This window comes from Aulostomus chinensis, chromosome 1, assembly GCF_037954235.1.
Source record: "Aulostomus chinensis isolate RoL2024-O1b breed Wild chromosome 1, RoL_Achi_v1.0, whole genome shotgun sequence".
Classification (NCBI taxonomy): domain Eukaryota; kingdom Metazoa; phylum Chordata; class Actinopteri; order Syngnathiformes; family Aulostomidae; genus Aulostomus; species Aulostomus chinensis.
Window position 1 is genome coordinate 15,537,908 of NC_141320.1, and position 20,301 is coordinate 15,558,208.

At 43.6% G+C, this 20,301-nt stretch overlaps 2 non-coding genes across 2 annotated transcripts; both read left to right on the forward strand.

Annotated features, from left to right (window-relative positions):
• Positions 1-13,604: 13,604 nt before the first annotated feature.
• On the forward strand, positions 13,605-13,788 carry LOC147270508 (U2 spliceosomal RNA). The gene has a single exon (XR_015116495.1). It is a non-coding gene; the product is annotated as a U2 spliceosomal RNA (small nuclear RNA).
• A 775-nt stretch (positions 13,789-14,563) lies between these two features.
• On the forward strand, positions 14,564-14,727 carry LOC147270509 (U1 spliceosomal RNA). The gene has a single exon (XR_015117018.1). It is a non-coding gene; the product is annotated as a U1 spliceosomal RNA (small nuclear RNA).
• The last annotated feature ends 5,574 nt before the right edge of the window (positions 14,728-20,301 follow it).

Sequence of the window (20,301 nt, forward strand, 5' to 3'; positions counted from 1 at the left end):
GTCAGAAGAATTGCAAATGATATCAAAATGATGCGACAGTGATTAAGTAAGAATTGCTAATGAACTAAAATGATGCTAAGATTAATGGAGTGAAAGTTTCGAATAACCTCAAAGTGATGCTGACAGTCATGTAGTAAGAGTTGCTACGAACCTCAAAATAATGCTAACAGTAATGTAGTCAAACTTGCGAATAACCTAAAAATGATGCTGAGAGTCATGTAGTAAGAGTTGCTAATCACCTCAAAATAATGCTACAGTGATTTAGGAAAAATTGCTAATGATGTCAAAATGATGCTAACAGTGATGTCGTAAGAATTGCTAATGAACTCAAAATGATGCTGACAGTAATGTAGTGATAGTTGAAACTAGAACAACAAACTTTCCTCTGATGGTTGGACAGGTTGGTTTGGTCCGTCCTCTCACTCATCATTTAAAGCCCTTATTACTCATCATTCATCCAATCTGACACTCACGTCTGCAGTAGGGAATCCCCAGCAACCCGCGGCCCACATGGAGCAGTCTCGGCCAATCACGTGGGGCCTGCAGCGGCACCGACCACCAAATAGCTCGCAGGTGTCACTCTCAGCTCCAACCTCATGGCAGGCACAAGGCAGGGCGCCCTTGTTGAAGAGAGCCCAAGAGACACAGCTGAGCTGAGACAGAATGGAGACGAAGGACAGGAGGGACGACAGAGAAAAAGGAAACGTTAGCGAGACATTTTAGGAAAATTAGTTTAGTGGGGAAAAGGTTCTTAGCCAAACTTGCTCAATGGAAGGACAACAAAAAACAAAGATCTTCAAAAGAAAATTAGCACAAAATGAAACCCTGCAAGAGAAAGTAAATCAAGAACTAAATATTCTTGAGGCTCAGGTCTTCAGTTCCAATGCTTGTAAATAACATCTGAATGCATTCACAACCCAAATCTGAGCAGACAGAAGCGTCCCAGTCAGGCCCAGTTTAGTTCCTCTAGAACATTCAGGGATACAGAACAGGGACCAACTCAGGCTGAGAGACACCGACTTGACATGAAAGCTGTTGAGGCCACAGTTGCTGATGAAGTGGTCGGATTTCTCCAGTGGTTCTTGGTTCAGGGAGCTGGAGCTGGAGCTGCTCTCAGGCACCACCAGGACGTAATCCTGGAGAGACAGAAGGAAGAAGTCCAGGCCTGACAGAGGAGAAGGAGGCACAGAGTAGAAACAGCAGATACGTGTGGGGAAAGGGAGAGGGTATCAGTCCAGCAGAGGAGCAGGAAACCTACCACCACAGTGCTCTGCCTGCAGGAACCTGCAGGTGAGGAGGACCTGGTGGTCCGGCACATCCAGAATGATCTGGTTTTCAGACACCGGCACTTTTCGGCAGCCGTAAGCGTGGGGACAGAAGGAGGCGTTGGCGTGGCCTGAAAGACACAAACAACCATCTCCATTTGAATGTTTCTCAAACAGCTGGAGCAGGAAAGCTAAGATGAATCAAAGATCCTCCACCCTGCCAGATCCGACCCTGGTAATGTAGACCTGCACAGGGTGGGTGGGGTGGAGCGGCTGGTGGCGGTGGAGGATGAAGACGTATCTGCCCAAAGCCTGGACACGGTGGAGTCCACCGCAGCGTTCTGAGTAGAAGGATGAGAGCGATGTTCAATGGTACATGTTTCCAATCATGAATCTCAGTCATGAGATTTGAACCTCATGGAGGAGTTCAAAAGTGTCAAACTGGGCCGGTCTCCATTTTATGAGTCCAGAGACCGAGGAAAAAACTACAAGTCCCTGGTTCAGATTTGACTCGTCTGAATCCACAGCAGCGTTCTTCCACCAGGCCAGATGAGTTGATCATGATAACAAGATATCTTCATGCTACTACAACACACAAACTCATCACCAGAAAAGACTTCATGGTGGAACAACAAATCTCCTCCCAATGGGAAAAACATTGAGTTGAACAATCAACTTTTCCATGATGACATGGAGAGCTTGGCAGCAGCAGCAGGCTTCCATTGGGGGCTGATATGCCAGCTCCACTTAGCCTTCTTTGGAATGGTTTCATCTGGAGTGATGCTGTTATTGAGACCTTTTATCTGGAACAACACCACCTGCATGGAGACTGAGGACTTCAACAGATGCAGATGTTGACCCAGAATAAATCTAAATATTCCAGATGTGTTAAATCAATCCAGCAGCAGTGGTGGGAGCGTCGTAAACTCACTCACTCAGCAGCCGTCAGCCTCCGTACCTGCAAGGAGTCCAGCCTGATGTGGTCTCTGTTGTCTGCTCCCAGAGGTGGTCTGTCACCTCTGAACCAGGGGACTCATCTCTCTGGTGGGAGGTCAGTGGAGGAGCTGCAGCAGGGGAGGCCAGGATGGGCTCCTGTAGGAGGAGCTCTGGCCCTCCTTCAGCACCAGCCAGTGGGAGGGAGTTTGGAAACCTGAGGGGACACAGGAGGAGCTACAGGGGGAGGGAAGGTGGATAAGAACCGTTCTAACAAGAGCGCTGAGGGGACACAGGAGGAGCTACAGGGGGAGGGAAGGTGGATCAGAACCGTTCTAACAAGAGCGCTGAGGGGACACAGGAGGAGCAACAGGGGGAGGGAAGGTGGATCAGAACCGTTCTAACAAGAGCGCTGAGGGGACACAGGAGGAGCTACAGGGGGAGGGAAGGTGGATCAGAACCGTTCTAACAAGAGCGCTGAGGGGACACAGGAGGAGCTACGGGGGGAGGGAAGATGGATCAGAACCGTTCTAACAAGAGCGCTGAGGGGACACAGGAGGAGCTACAGGGGGAGGGAAGGTGGATCAGAACCGTTCGCAGCACAACAACACCGCCATTTTCAAAGTTTCTGTGGTGAAAGCTCCAAGAAAAAATGGACCAAGCCGAAGAAAGGATTATTGGCGGCACTACAAAGACTGACAAATGGCCAACAATTGTTGTCTGTGACCGGAAGAAAACCAAGGAATCCGACAAGAGCCCCGTAAACAATACAAAGACAAAGCCACACCCCCTAGCGGCTTGGCGGTGAATTGCAGAGCAACGCGTTCCCTCGACGCAGAATAAACCAGGCTTTTCAGTCGCACCTGTTTTACGCCCCCGTGCCAGATAAGGACCCCCATCGGGCTGTGCCACTCTGGAGGGAGCGCGTCTCACAGTCAGTCAGCGGAACCATGCGGATCCGGGCCGGAGCTGTGGGAAGGAGCGCCAATTGTATCGGGTTGTTGTTTTCTGGACTGCAGCAGAACAGGAGCAGCCGGGACTGGAATGTAGAAGTAGGTTATCTTGAAGATGACTCAGTTATGGTGAACGATATTGTGGTTCAACACTTTAATGAGCTTTAAGGCAAACATATTTCATGAGGAAACAACGCCGGAATTGGACGGATTTCAGCGGCACACAACAACGTATCCGATACACCTCATTGGAAACCTGGTGGTCTAAGACTAAGAAACACCAGTCACCATGAAGAAAGGAACTTTTAGCTGAGCACTCATGTTCTTTTCTGCAGGTTGAATGTGGCATTTGTTGGACAGAAGCGTCTCATCTCAACAAAAGCACCTCTTCAGTGCTGAGGCCTGATGGGGCCAGGCATGAGAATGAAGTCCCAGATCCACCAGGATGAACTCAGGTATACAGCCACTCTCCAACTGACTCACAGTTGCTTCATTGATCATTAATTCCTATTCATTTCTTCTCTCCTTCATTTTGAACCATCCAGCTTCCAGGAAGCAGATGCTGGATGAGGCTCTGCTGAATTTCATCCTGAAGGACTGCCAGCCCCTCAGCACTGTTGAGAGGGAAGGGTTCAGGGAACTGGTTCAGGTCCTTGAGCCTCATATGTTTGCCAACCAGAAAGGTTTGTGTGGAAATGATCTAAAGCAGTTGTTGATATCTCCAGTTTATTTCATCTTGAATTTCAATGTATTGATTTACTCTGGGTGTCATTTTCAGACCATCAAACAAACGGTGGCCAAAAAGTACCAGGAGGAACGGGAAGGAGTGAAAAAGGAAGTCCAGCTGCCATGTGGACATCTGTGGACATGGAGGCTCCCTTGGCTCTGACCTGTCACTGCATTAGTGAGAATGAATGTGTTGGGAGTGCAAGACTTTCCACAAAGTCACCCTGCTGACAGTTTGGCCCCAGTCCAAAGAGGCCTGATGGAGGACTGGGCCATCACCAACAAAGTCAAGTGTCTTGTGAGCGACGCAGCACCAAACATGACAGCATCCACTAGACAGCTCCAAATTCACCACTCAGTCTGCACTGCACATCGTCTGAATCTAGGAGTCCGAAAATCCTGTGATCAGATCCCCACTTCCATCATCAGACACAAAGCCAGGAACACTGTCACATCCTTCAGATCAGCACTACAGCCAAGGAGAAGCTGGCTCAGGTGCAGCAACAGATGGGAGGGCCAACCCTGAAACTCATCAGTGAGGTGCCAACACGCTGGAACAGCACACACAGCTGTCAGGGCTGCATGATGAGAGGGAACCAGTGTGGGAACCTCTGGCCTCTCTAAGACAGATCTGACTCCACTGACAGCTGAGGAGTTCACCACCATAGGAGAAGCACTTCTAGTAAACAGAGGTCATTCTAGTAGCCTGGTCCCTCTGTGGTTGAGCTATAATTTTAGGAAATATGGTCATTATTCAATGGTGACATCTCTCTGCTGAATAATGTAGAACTGAACGGATCCACTGGACCTTCTTTTTACAAACAGCAGCATGCAGCAGCTGTCCTGAGTGGAAAACTGCACATTTCTGTTGGTGAGAGTTAATCAAGTGATGGACTTTGTCTCTCAACAGAAGCTGTGTGGAAAAACCCTGCAGCTACGAGGGCTTCAGATTCTGAGAGTGATTCTTACGCCATTGGCTGGTTTAACCTGGCGTCTGACCGTGGAGGTGGCAGAGAGGAGCGTGACATGGCTGCACAGGTAAATCAACTAAAGCAGTGTTAGTCTTTGGCAGCAGGCCAGGCCGACAAATGCTAATGTCTCTGACTGACTGACTGATGAAGTTGGACCATTGGTCAGCAACAATGATGCATGACCACAAATAGTGGCCTGGGTCTTTATGAAGCTCACATCACTGTAGCATCATTTTGAGGTTATTAGCAACTCTCATTACATCACTTTAGCATCATTTTGAAATTCGTAGCAACTCACACTACATTACTCTCAGTATCATTTTGAGCTTTGTAGAAACTCTCACCACATCACTGTAGCATCATTTCTTTGGTAAATAGCAAACCTCATTATATTACTGTAGCATCATTTTGCGGTTCGTAGCAACTCTCACGACATCACTGTAGCATCATTTCTTAGGGAAGTAGCAACTCTCATTACACTGCTTTAGCATTATTTTGAAATTACTATCAACTCTCATCACATCACTGTAGCATCACTTCTTAGGTTTGTAGCAACTCTCATTACATCACTTTAGCATCATTTTGAGGATCGTAGCAACTCTCACGACATCACTGTCAGCATCATTTTGAGATTCGTAGCAACTCTCACTACATCACTGCAGCATCATTTTGCGGTTCGTAGCAACTCTCACTACATCACTGTAGCATCATTTCTTAGGGAAGTAGCAACTCTCATTACACTGCTTTAGCATTGTTTTGAAATTACTATCAACTCTCACCACATCACTGTAGCATCACTTCTTAGGTTTGTAGCAACTCTCATTACATCACTTTAGCATCATTTTGAGGATCGTAGCAACTCTCACGACATCACTGTCAGCATCATTTTGAGATTTGTAGCAACTCTCACTACATCACTGTCGCATCATTTTGAGGATAGTCGCAACTCTCACGACATCACTGTAGCATCATTTTGAGATTCGTAGCAAATCTCACTCCATCACTGTCAGCATCATTTTGAGATTAGTTGCAACTCTCACCACATCACTGTAGCATCATTTCTTAGGTAAGTAGCAACTCTCACCACATCACTTTAGCATCATTTTGAGATTAGTAGCAACTCTCACCACATCACTGTAGCATCATTTCTTAGGTAAGTAGCAACTCTCACCACATCACTTTAGCATCATTTTGAGGATAGTCGCAACTCTCGCGACATTACTGTAGCATCTTTTTGAGATTCGTAGCAACCCTCATTACATCACTGTAGCATCATTTTGAGCTTTGTAGCAGCTCTCACCACATCACTGTAGCATCATTTCTTAGGTAAATAGCAAACCTCATTATATCACTGTAGCATCATTTTGCGGTTCGTAGCAACTCTCACTACATCACTGTAGCATCATTTCTTAGGGAAGTAGCAACTCTCATTACACTGCTTTAGCATTATTTTGAAATTACTATCAACTCTCACCACATCACTGTAGCATCACTTCTTAGCTTAGTAGCAACTCTCACTACATCACTGTCGTATCATTTTTAGGTTACGAGCAACTCTCTCTCCATCACTGTCAGCATCATTTTGAAATGAGGAGCAACTCCCACGACATTAATGTAGCATCATTTCTTAGGTGAGTAGCATCTCTCATTACATGACTTGATTATCATTTCTTATGTGAGAAGAAACTCTTATGACATGACTGTAGCATAATTTTTAGATGAGTAGCAACTCTCACTACATCACTGTAGCTCTATTTTCAGTTAAGCAGAAACTCTTACTTCATCACTGCAGATTCATTTTGAGGTTCGTCGTAACTCTCACTACATCACTGTAGCATCATTTTGAGGTTTTAAGCAAATCTCATTACATCACTGTCGCATCATTTCTTAGGTTAATAGCAACTCTCATTACATCACGTTCGCATCATTTTGAGGTTCGTAGCAACTCTCACGACATCACTGCAAGCATCATTTTGAGGTTAGTCGCAGTTTCACTACATCACTTTAGCATCATTTTGAGGTTCGTCGCAACTCTCTTTACATCACTGTCGCATCATTTTGAGATTCGTAGCAACTCTCACCACATCACTGTCGCATCATTTCTTAGGTTAGTAGCAACTGTATTACATCACTTTAGCATCATTTTGAGCATCGTAGCAACTCTCACCACATCTCTGCAGCATCATTTCTTAGGTTAGTAGCAACTCTCATTACATCACTGTCCGCATCATTTTGACATTAGTAGCAACTCTCACCACAACACTGTAGCATCATTTCTTAGGTTCGTAGCATCTCTCATTACATCACTTGATTATCATTTCTTATGTGAGAAGAAACTCTCACGACATCACTGTAGCTTTATTTTCAGTTAAGAAGAAACTCTCACGACATCACTGTAGCTTTATTTTCAGTTAAGAAGAAACTCTCACTACATTACTGTAGCTTTATTTTCAGTTAAGAAGAAACTCTCACTACATTACTGTAAGCATCAATTTGAGGATAGTGTCAACTCTTACTTCATCACTGCATCATTTTGAGGTTCGTAGCAACTCTCACTCCATGACTTTAGCGTCAATTTTTAGGTTTTAAGCAACTCTTACTACATTACTGTCAGCATCATTTTGAGCATCCTAGTAACTCTCACTACATCACTGTCGCATCATTTCTTAGGTTCGTAGCAACTCTCATTACATCACTTTAGCATCATTTTTAAATTAGTAGCAACTGTCATTACATCACTTGAGCATCATTTTGAGGTTCGTAGAACTCTCACCACATCAGTGTCACATCATTTTGAGGTTAGTAGCAACTCTCACTACATCACTGAAGAATCATTTTGAGAATAGTTGAAACTCTCACTACATCACTGAAGAATCATTTTGAGTTTAGCAGAAACTCTCACTCCATTACTGTCAGCATCATTTTGAGGTTTTTAGCAACTCTCACCACATCACTGGAGCATCATTTCTTAGGGTAGTAGCAACTCTTACTACATCACTGAAGCATCATTTTGAGGATAGTAGTAACTCACTACATCACTGTAGAATCATTTAAAGGTTCGTAGCAATTCTCACTACATAACTGTCAGCATCATTTTGAAGTTCGTAGAACTCTCACCACATCACTGTAGCATCCTTTCTTAGGTTAGTAGCAACTCTCATTACATCACTTCAGCATCATTTTGAGGTTCGTCGCAACTCTCACTACATTATTGTGGCATCATTTTGAGGTTTTTCGCAACTCTCACTACATCACTGTAGCATCATTTGTTTGGTGAGTGGCAATTCTTATTACATCACTGTAGCATCATTTGAGCATCGTAGCAACTCTCACCACATCACTGCAGCATCATTTCTTAGGTTTTTAGCAACTCTCACTACATCACTCCAGCATCATTTTTAGGTGAGTTGCAACTCTCAATACATTACTGTAATCATCATTTTGAGGTTTTTAGCAACTCTCACCACATCACTGTAGCATCATTTCTTAGGTTAGTAGCAACTCTCATTACATCACTGTCAGCATCATTTTGAGATTAGTAGCAACTCTCACTACATCACTGGAGCATCATTTTGAGGATTTTTGAAACTCCCACGACATGAGTGTCAGCGTCATTTTGAGATTAGTAGCAACTCTCACTACATCACTGTAGCATCAGTTTGAGGTTTTTAGCAACTGTCACAACATTACTGATAGCATCATTTTGAGATTTTTAGCAACTGTCACTACATCACTATCAGCATCATTTTGAGGTTGGTAGCAACTCTCACTACATCACTGTAGCATTATTTTGAGTTAACAGAAACTCACACTACATTACTGTCAGTATCATTTTTAGGTTTTTAGCAACTCTCACTAAATGACTTTAGCATCATTATGAGGTTCGTAGCAGCTCTCATGACATCACTTTGGCATCATTTTGAGATTAGTTGCAACTCTCACCACATCACTGTAGCATCATTTCTTAGGTTAGTAGCAAGTCTCATTCCCTCACTTTGGCATCATTTTGAGGTTCGTAGCAACTCTCACTACATTACTGTAGCTTTATTTTGAGTTCAGCAGAAACTGTCACTACACTACTGTCAGTATCATTTTTAGGGTTTTAGCAACTCTCACTACATCACTGTAGCATCATTTTGAGATAAGTAGCAACTCTCACTACATCACTGAAGCATCATTTTGAGATTTTTAGCAACTCTCACCACATCACTGAAGCATCATTTATAGATTTTAAGCAACTCTCACTACATAACTGTAGCATCAGTTTGAGGATAGTAGCAACTCTCACTACATCACTGTAGCATCATTTGTAGGATAGTCGCAACTCTCACTACATCACTGTAGCATCATTTGGAGGATCGTAGCAACTCTCACTACATTACTGTTGAATCATTTTGAGATTTTAAGCAACTCTCACTACGTCACTGTAGCATCATTTTGAGGATAGTAGCAACTCTCACTACATCACTGTAGCATCATTTTGAGGTTTTAAGCAACTCTCACTACATCACTGGAGCATCATTTCTTAGATTAGTAGCAACTCTCACTACATCACTGGAGCATCATTTTGAGGTTTTTAGCAACTCTTCCTACATCACTGTAGCATCATTTTGAGGTTTTTAGCAACTCTCACTACATGACTGTAAGCATCATTTTGAGGTTTTTAGGAACTCTCACTACATTACTGTAGCATCATTTCGAGGTTTTAAGCAACTCTTACTACATCACTGTAGCATCATTTTGAGGTTTTTAGCAACTCTCACTACATTACTGTGGCATCATTTTGAGGTTTTAAGCAACTCTCACTACATTACTGTAGCATCATTTTGAGGTTTTTAGCAACTCTCACCACATCACTGAAGCATCATTTTGAGATTTTTAGCAACTCTTCCTACATCACTGTAGCATCATTTTGAGGTATTTAGCAACTCTCACTACATGACTGGAAGCATCATTTTGAGGTTTTTAGGAACTCTCACTACATTACTGTAGCATTATTTCGAGGTTTTAAGCAACTCTTACTACATCACTGTAGCATCATTTTGAGGTTTTTAGCAACTCTCACTACATTACTGTGGCATCATTTTGAGGTTTTAAGCAACTCTCACTACATTACTGTAGCATCATTTTGAGGTTTTTAGCAACTCTCACCACATCACTGAAGCATCATTTTGAGATTTTTAGCAACTCTTACTACATCACTGCAGCATCATTTTGAGGAAAGTAGCAACTCTCACTTCATGACACTTAGCATCATTTTGAGGTTTTCAGCAACTCTCACTAAATCACTGTAGCATCATTTCTTAGGTTTGTAGCAATTTTTTTTTACATCACTGGAGCATCATTTCTTAGATTAGTACTAACTCTCACTACATTACTGTAGCATCATATTGAGGTTCGTAGTGTCACGTCTCCATGGTCACGGGCATGGGGGCGTTGCATTATTTTTCACTTCCTTCCCTTCTCTGGTTCGAGCTTCATGGGGCGGAGCTGCTGACTAATTGGGAGCACCTGGGCCCGGCGTCTCCCAGCTATAAAGCAGGCGATCAACCTGGCCGGCTGTCTCTCGCTCACTCCTCCTGGCCCACGTCGGAGCGATGGTTGTGTTTCTTGAGTTATGTCTTGTTTAGTTCTCTGCATCCATCACACCGCACACATACACCCCCTGTACACTCATGCACACACTCGCACTCACCACTGACACTACTGATAACCACACTCCACTAAACGTTATGGTTTGCCTTGTGTTGATTTTGCGTTACTAATAATAAATTATTAGTTGTGTGTCACGTTTAGTCTGCGTCTCCCTCCTTCGATGTCACGATTTCTGAGCCGGGTCGTGACAGAAGCAACTCTCACCACATCACTGTTGCATTATTTTGAGATTTTAAGCAACTCTCACTACATCACTGTAGCATCATTTGGAGGATAGTAGCAACTCTCACTACATCACTGTCAGCATCATTTTAAGGTTTTAAGCAACTCTCAGTACATCACTGTAGCATCATTTTGAGGTTCATCGAAACTCTCACTACATCACTGTAGCATCATTTTGAGGATAGAAGCAACTCTCATGACATCACTTTCGCATCTTTTTGAAATTAGTAGATACTCTCATTACATCACTGTCAGCATCATTTTGAGTTCATTATTATCATTGAGGTTATTCGAATCTTTCACTGCATTACTGTTAGCATTATTTTGATTTCATTAGCAATTCTTACGACATCTCTGTCGCATTATTTTGAGGTTATTAGCAACTCTTCCTACATCCCTGTAGCATTGTTTTTGAGGTCGTTAGCAACTCTTCCTACATCACTGTAGCATTTTTTGAGGTTATTAGCAAATCTTACGACATCACTCTCAGCATCATTTTGAGATCATTAGTAACTCTAATTACATCACTGTAGCATCATTTTGAGGTTCGTAGCAAATATTACTACAAGACTGTCAGCATCACTTTGAGGTTATTCGAAACTTTCACTACATTACTGTCAGCATCACTTTGAGTTTGTTAGCAACTATCACTACATTACTGTTAGCATCATTTTGAGTTTATTAGCAATCCTTAGAATATCACTGTAGCATCATTTTGAGCTCATTAGGAATTCTTACGACATTATTGTAATCATCATATTGAGGTTTTTCGCAACTCTCACAACATTACCATCAGCATCATTCTTTAATTCATTAACAATTCTTCCTACATCACTGTAGCATCATTTTGAGTTCATTAGCAATCTTTACGACCTCACTGTAGCATCATTTTGAGGTTCGTAGCAACTATTACTACAATAATGTCAGTATTATTTTGAGTTTATTAGCAATTCTTACGACATCACTTTCGCATTATTTTGAGTTTTTTAGCAACTCTTACTAGATTACCATCAGCATCATTTTGAGTTCATTTGAAATTTTTAGAACATAACTGTCGCATTATTTTGAGGTTCGTAGCAACTCTTCCTACATCACTGTAGCATCATTTTGAGGATAGTAGCAACTCTCACTTCATGACCGTCAGCATCATTTTGAGTTCATTTGCAATTCTTCTGACATCACTGTCGCATCATTTTGAGTTCATTAGGAATTCTTACGACATCACTGTCGCATCATTTTGAGTTCATTAGCAATTCTTACGACATCACTGTCGCATCATTTTGAGGTTTTTAGCAACTATTACTACATTACTGTCAGCATCACTGAGTTTATTAGCATCTATCACCACGTTACTGTTAGCATCGTTTTGAGTTCAATAGCAATTCTTACGACATCACTGTCGCATTATTTTGAGTTTCGTAGCAACTCTTACTACATGACTGTCAGCATCACTTTGAGGTTGTTTAAAACACTTACTACATTACTTTAAGCACCAGTGAGTTTATTAGCAACTATCACTACATTACTGTTAGCATCATCTTGAGTTCATGAGCAATTCTGACGACATCACTTTCAGCATCATTTTGAGGTTATTACCAATTCTTCTGACATCACTGTCGCATTATTTTGAGGTTGTTAGCAACTCTTACTACATTACTGTTGCATTATTTTAAGCAACTCTTTCTAACTGACTGTCAGCATCACTTTGAGGTTGTTCGAAACACTTACTACATTACTTTAAGCATCACTTTTAGTTTATAAGCAACTATCACTACATTAATGTTAGCATCATTTTTGATTTCATTAACAATTCTTCCTACATTACTGTCGCATTATTTTGAGGTTATTAGCAGCTCTTACTAAATTACTGTTAGCATTATTTTAAGGTTCGTTTTTAACTCTTACTACATGACTGTCAGAATCACTTTGAGGTTGTTAAAAACACTTACTACATTACTTTAAGCTTCACTGAGTTTATTAACAACTATCACTACATCACTGTGAGCATCATTTTGATTTTATTAGCAATTCTTACGACATCACTGTAGCATTATTTTGACGTTATTAGCAGCTCTTACTACATTACTGTCAGAATCATTTTGAGTTTATTAGCAGCTCTCACTAGATTACTGTCAGCATCATTTTGAGTTCATTAGCAATTCTTACTACATTACTGTTGCATTATTTTGAGGTTAGTAGCAACTCTTACTACATGACTTTCAGCATCACTTTGAGGTTGTTCGAAACACTTACTACATTACTGTAAGCATCACTGAGTTTATTAGCAACTATCACTACATTACTGTTAGCATCATTTTGAGTTTATTAGCAATTCTTACGACATCATTGTCGCATTATTTTGAAGTTCATAGAAACTCTTACTACATGACTGTCAGCATTACTTTGAGGTTATTAGAAACTTTCACAACATTACTTTTAGCATCATTTTGAGTTTATTAGCAATTCTAATGCGGTTCGAGGCCACGCTGGTTCACCGAGCGTGAAGTTGAGCCTTGAAAACGGCATCGGCTGAGCTTCCCGGGCTTTGGATACCCTGGTGAATTCCCCAAATGTGGGAATCTCAACTGCATAATTTCTGACAGTGGGGGACTTGGAAAACCCCGACTCCAGGATGAGTCGCTGGCTTGTGGCTTTGAACACTGCTTTGTTTTACTTTGAGTCGCCCCACTAGCATAGCAGGGTGAAGGCACCGATTGCCTTTGCTTTGGATAGCAGTGGGGACAACCAGTGTGCCAGATGTAGTGTTTATGGCACTGCATTTTGTGTCGCCACCCAAAATGTTGCAGTTCCTGCCCACAGCCGCGGCCGGGATTGGCTGTACCGGGGGTGCTGGCTCTCACGTCGGGTGGCTGACAGGCATCGCTTCTCGGCCTTTTGGCTAAGATCAAGTGTAGTATCTGTTCTTATCAGATTAATATCTGGTACGTTCCTTATCCATATATTAAATTGCTTTTTGGAACAGGGAGATGGAACGGGAGCTTGCTCCGTCCTTTCCACGCATCAACCTGGTATTGCAGTGTTTCCAGGAGTGGTGCAATGCCCCGCATTTCTTGTTGGAAATAAAACAAGCCTCCGCCAGGCACTCGCTCACCTGCTCCACCCAAAGCCGGACCAGGGTTGTCCTCCTGCACTGCAGCTTTTCCTCAGCCTGCGGCCGCAATGGCCTTCCAGGAACAGTGCGGGCCCCTCCCCTTTTGTCAGGAGCAAATCCCGTGCTCTTCAGGCCAACTGTTGAGTGCTGCACATGAGGCCGGGGCTGGATTTCCGCCCGCGCTGCCGCTGGGCGTCAAGTTGTGGCTCCGTTTGCACTCCAGATAAGGATGGAGGTCCGCTGACGGCACTGCTCTCGGAGCCTTTCCCAAAAGGCTTTGGAATGGACTCTGAAAGACCTGAACCTTCAATGTGCCTGTTTTGCCCAGAGATGGGTTGTGAACTTGATGTTGAAATGTGAAACCCCAGCTTGCTGCCTTCAGTCTTTCGGAATTGGGCCGCTTGCGTTGACAGCTCTCATGGTCGCGACGCTCCATCCAAGGGTGAAAGCGGACGGAGATTGTTTTTTTTACTGCGGGGCACGATGCGTGCGGTTAGAGGCCACGCTGGTGCCCCCAGCGAGAAGGTGAGCCTTGAAAACGGCATCGGTCGAGCTTCCCAGGCTTGGGATATCCGACATCCGGCATCGTTGTGAGAAACAAAGGGGGCTGCGCACGCGGCAGATTTGCACAAGGAACGAAAGATCAGGCGCTGTGTCGGCCTCCCTGCCTGTCAGTCAGAAGGCTGTGTCCCTGAAGCTCATGTCTGTTCCTAAGCTCAGCAAGTCATACTTACCTGGCAGGGGAGATACCATGATCAGCAAGGTGGTTCTCCCCGGGTGAGGCACAGCCATTGCACTGGGGCTGTGCTGACCCTGGTGTATTCCCCAAATGTGCGAATCTCAACTGCATAATTTCTGACAGTGGGGGACTGCGTCCGTGCTCTCCCCTGTGATCGTGTGAAAAAAGGAAAGAAAGAAAGAAAGGCCGACCACGGCGGCAACAACAACAACGGTGACCGCCTGTCCCGGCCAGTTGGCGGTCTCCTCTTGTGCTGGCCAGCCTGAGGAGACCGCGGAGGACGTAGCCTCGATGAGCTCACAGTACCTCTCACACCTTCCAGCCCTAAATGAAGAGGGCAGGGTTTCTGCCACATTTAGTTGAGGGTCATGGTATCTGACAAGCCCTGGGCTCAGGACAATACATCCACGGCTCGTCTTCGCAGTAAGTGGAAGGATACCAGAGAGAATTCATGCGTGGGAGGAGATCAACTTGGAAAACCCGGACTCTCAGTTCTGACGACATCACTGTCGCATCATTTTGAGATCATTAGCAATTCTTCTTACATCACTGTCGCATTATTTTTAGTTTCATAGCAACTCTTACTACATTACTGTGTCATTATTTTAAGGTTTTTAGCAACTCTTAATAAATTACTGTCAGCATAACTTTGAGTTTATTAGCAACTATCACTACATTACTGTCAGCATCATTCTTGAATTCATTAACAATTCTTCCGGCATCACTGTAGCATCATTTTGAGATCATGAGCAATTCTTACTTAATCACTGTCGCATCATTTTGAGATCATTAGCAATTCTTCTGACATCACTGTCGCATTATTTTGAGGTTCGTAGCAACTCTTACTGCATGACTGTCAGCATCACTTTGAGGTTATTCGAAACTTTCACTACATTACAGTTAGCATCATTTTGAGTTCCTTAGCAGTTCTTCCGACATCACTGTCGCATTATTTTGAGGTTCGTAGCAACTCTTACTACATGACTGTCAGCATCACTTTGAGGTAGTTCGAAACTCTTACTACATTACTGTTAGCATCATTTTGAGTTCATGAGCAATTCTTATGACATCAGTATAGCATCATTTTAACGTTAGTTTCAACTCTTCCTACATTACCGTCAGCATCATTTTTAGTTTTTTAGCATCTCTTACTACATCACTGTAGCATCATTTTGAGTTCATTAGCAACTTTTCCGACATCACTGTCGCATTATTTTGAGTTTAGTAGCAACTCTTACTACATGACTGTCAGCATCATTTTGAGGGAGTTTGAAACTCTTACTACATTATTGTAAGTATCACTGAGTTTATTAGCAACTATCACTACATTACTGTTCGCATCATTTTGAGTTCATTAGAAATTCTTCTGAAATCACTGTCGCATTATTTTGAGGTTATTAGCAACTCTTAATACATTACTGTCCGCATCATTTTTAGGTTACTCGAAACTCTAACCACATGACTGTCAGCATCACTTTGAGGTTATTCGAAACTTTCACTACATTACTGTTAGCATCATTTTGAATTTATTAGCAGCTCTTACTAGATTACCGTCGCATCATTTTGAGATCATGAGCAATTCTTCCGACATCACAGTCGCATTATTTTGTGGTTTTTAGCAACTCTTACAACATGACTGTCAGCATCATTTTGAGGGAGTTCGAAACACTTACTACATTACTGTAAGCATCACTGAGTTTATTAGCAACTATCACTACATTACTGTTTGCATCGTTTTGAGTTTTTTAGCATCTCTTACTACATCACTGTCGCATCATTTTGAGATCATTAGCAATTCTTCTGAAATCACTGTCGCATTACTTTGAGGTTCGAAGCAACTCTTACCACATGACTGTCAGCATCACTTAGTTTATTGGCAACTATCACTACATTACTGTTAGCATCATTTTGAGTTCATTAGCAATGTGGGGCTTTGATTGGGAATTGTAAGAAAAATCACTGAATAAACAACACAAACACAGACTGTGTCTGAAATTCCACACCTGCACCCGACTCAGAATGAAAAACCAGTGTGGAATCAATTGTATCCACTGTCAATCCTGATTCTGGAGAAATTTCTTTGTGTGTTTTGATGGACGCAAGCCAAGCAGAAATTTCCCACGATGCAATAGGGCGGCGTTTGGTCAGTGTTGAGCAGGCGTCAGTCTGACAATGATGTCATTTTATTGTGTCATCACCTGACCAGACCCAAAAGTAGGCTCAGGTATCAGTTTCTTCTCAATGCTAATGTCTGCTAGCTTAGTCTGCTACTTTGATGGCTCTGCCTGCTCAAAGGTCCAGACCCCTGGATGTGGTGGTTCCTACCTGAACGTAGATTCTGTCAGCTCATGTTGTTAAATCAACTCACCAGGAATACCAGTAGATTTCAATGGACTGCCAATGAGTCTCATTGAATGGGTGTCTCGTCCAATGAGAAACAATCAGTCTCAGGTTGAAGCTCATCAATGAGGTCTTGTGGATCAGTGGCTTGCATGAATGAATGAGTTGGAAGACTTCTTGGAAATTAAAGAGTAATTAAGGCCCATATTGAGTAGCAGGTATGAATTAACCTGGATTTATCTGAGCTTCAAGTAGACGGCTAAGAGGCAGGTGGAAAGGTGTGTAGGATGAACGATAGTGACCTCCAAACAAATGAAGAGGACTGAGTGGAGGCTGACCAGCTCTACGGAGTCAGGCGGAGTTTGGCAGCGAGACAGGAGTCCAGGCCTGAATCGGTGAAAACCAACGTAACCGGCTGACGTTCTCAGCTGGATTCTCCCATCGATGTACGACGCCTCTCCAACGAACTGGTGGGAGGACGGCCTCCAAAGCCTCCACCTCGTCGACCGTGGCTCCCGCTGAGATTCGCTCGATGAAGAAGGGAAGCGCGTTGATTGGCTACCCTCTGGTCTCAGGCTGCTGGCTGCCTGGACTAAGCTGCTCTGCTCCGACACAAAGGTGGCTTCTCTCTCTTCAAGGCTCACAGGAGGTCAAGAGTGTAGCGACCGTGAGCCGAGATCGATGATGAATTACAAAAATAGAAAATCAAAAAATAAATTAGAGGAATAGAAAAGAAAAGGGGGAGGAGCCGGACCAGCTGCTCTAGGAGCTCACACATAAAGGGCAGAAACAAGAAGCACTGAAGAGAGCGCCAGCAGTGGGTGGTGCCACCACTGTTACAGTAAACTGGTCCGCCTCAGAGCAGTGACCTTTGACCTGTGAGGGGTTGTTGGCCAATCAGCACACTTTGCTGTCTTCAGTCCTTCTCAGATATCAACAAATGAAGCTGGTTGAACAGACAGCAATCATCATCACTCAGAGACATCACCTAGAGAGGAAGACTGCTCCGAGTTCTGACAATGACAGTGAAGAGGCAAGGAGAGCTGGACAACCACAGACAGTGAAACATTCGGAACATCATGTAGATACACGTGTGTGTGTGTGTGTGTGTGTGTGTGTGTCAGAATCGGAATCAGAATCTTTTATTTTTGTTGTACGGGGGGGGGGGGGGGTACAGTGACAATAGTTAGAGCGCTCTTCCAGAGCCACCGTGCACCACAGAATGCAGATACAAAGAAAAGATAGAAAAGATAAAAGCAAGATAAAAGACACTGTTAGAACAGAAAGATCCATCAACCCACCAACCAGAGGTGTGTCTGGTACAGATGTGGAATTATTGGCTCACACAATGTTGAGGACACTGGAAGAAGACAAACAAAAAAGGCTGGTGTGATCCAGACCTTCATCAAAAATGGTCCTGGAGAACTGTTCAATGTGTCAGGACTTCTGTCCATTGTCTTCTGCTTATCCTGTTCAGGGTCATGAGGGGGTGGAGCCTATCCCAGCAGCTTTTGGGCGACAGGCCGTGTTCACCCTGGACAGGTCACCAGTCCATCACAGGGCCAACACATCCACAGACAAACATTCCAAGCCAGACTCAGGAGGATCTCTCCACCCTACAGACTGTAAAGGAACCATCAAAGATGGCAGTTGGAGTTCTGTGGATCTGTGCTGGATTCCTCGTCCTCACGGACCAGAAGTCTGTCTGAAATACTGCACTGATTGATGATCTTTTCATGAATCTGGAAAAGCTTCTAAAATGAAAGGAAAACAATCCTATCTTCTTCATGCCTCAAGCCAAATCAAACCAAGAGTTCTTTTATCATATTTTTTTAACCGGACGTCTGCTTTGACTGGTTGGTTGTTGAAAGAGAGCAGGACAGGACAGACAGCAGAAGACAAATATAGAGAAGGAAAGACAAAAGACAGAGAGAAAGGAGGGAGAGAATGACAAAAAGATGGGAACAAGATGAGGGTGAAAGACAAGCAGAGAGAAAGACAGAGGGACAGGGGGGTGGAAGACAGACACACAACCAACAACAGCAGCAGCAATAATAGTAAACTAGCTGCCAATGATAACGTCTCCTGGTCGCTGAAGCAATCAACTTCATAATAGGAGGATTGAAGAGCCAGGAAATAAAATATTAGCACAATACTGATGTGAATGTTCGTGCAGTACTGAGAACACTGATATGTAGACGACTAGTAGGGGCGGCACGGTGGTGCAAGAAGACAAACAAAAAAGGCTGGTGTGATTCAGACATCCATCAAAAATGGTCCTGGAGAACTGTTCAATGTGTCAGGACTTCAGAAGCTCCAATCCTCTCTAAGGTCCAGTGAGAGTGGAAGAGATTATAAATGAGAGAAGCAGAGCCCTCACTCAGAACTGAACCAGCTCAGTTGGGAGAGCCTTAGACTGAAGATCTAAAGGTCCCTGGTCCGATCCCAGGTTTCAGCAGAGGAGCAGCATTGACTTTACTTTCCAGTGGAGGAACTGCAGACATGAAGGAAACGAACATCTTGTCCTGTGCATTCTTGTGACATTCAGGACATTTTTGGAGCCTCTTGTTGGATTTTGCCACAGAGAATCAGAGCCAATCAAAAGCTTGGTGGACTTTAACATGGAGGACTGAACAAGTCAAGAAAGCATCAGTTTGACCTTCACAGGTGTTTCTGTTCCTGTCTCAATGCTGTAGAAAGAGCCTGAGGAGCTCAGACGGTAGAGCATCAGACTTTTAATGTGAGGGTCCAGGGTTCAAGTCCCTGTTCAGGTGCTGTGGAGGTTCCAGTGTTTGACAACATGGTACTAGATGAAGTTTAGTGTTGAACAAACTGTCAACATTAAAAGTAGAAGTGTTCTTGTCTTGCCACTGTGAGACTGTTGCTAGAAAAGTGACCAATAATAATTTCATGTGGCATGCAATTAACAAAACACCCACATTGATGGTCATGGGGGGTGTAGCCTATCCCAGCATCTACGGGCCAGAGGCGGGGTTCACCCTGGACAGGTCACCAGTCCATCACAGGGTCAGCATACAGAGACGAACAACCATTCACACTCACATTCATACCTACGGTCAATTTAGAGTGTCCAATCAGCCTCGTCCCCAATTACATGTCTTTGGACAGTGGGAAGGAGCCGGAGTACCAGAGAGAACCCACGCATTCATGGGGAGAACATGCAGGCTCTACACAGAAAGATTCCCCACCCGAGCCTGGACTCAAACCCAGAACCTTCTTGCTGTGAGGCCACAGTGCTCACCACTGCACCATCATGCTGCCAAGCTCTCTTCTACTTTCCTCAATTGTGTTTCTTTCATGTCCTCCTGAGATCAAAGACAGAATTCTAGCTACTGTCAAAGCCCTGATGACATCATCAGGAATT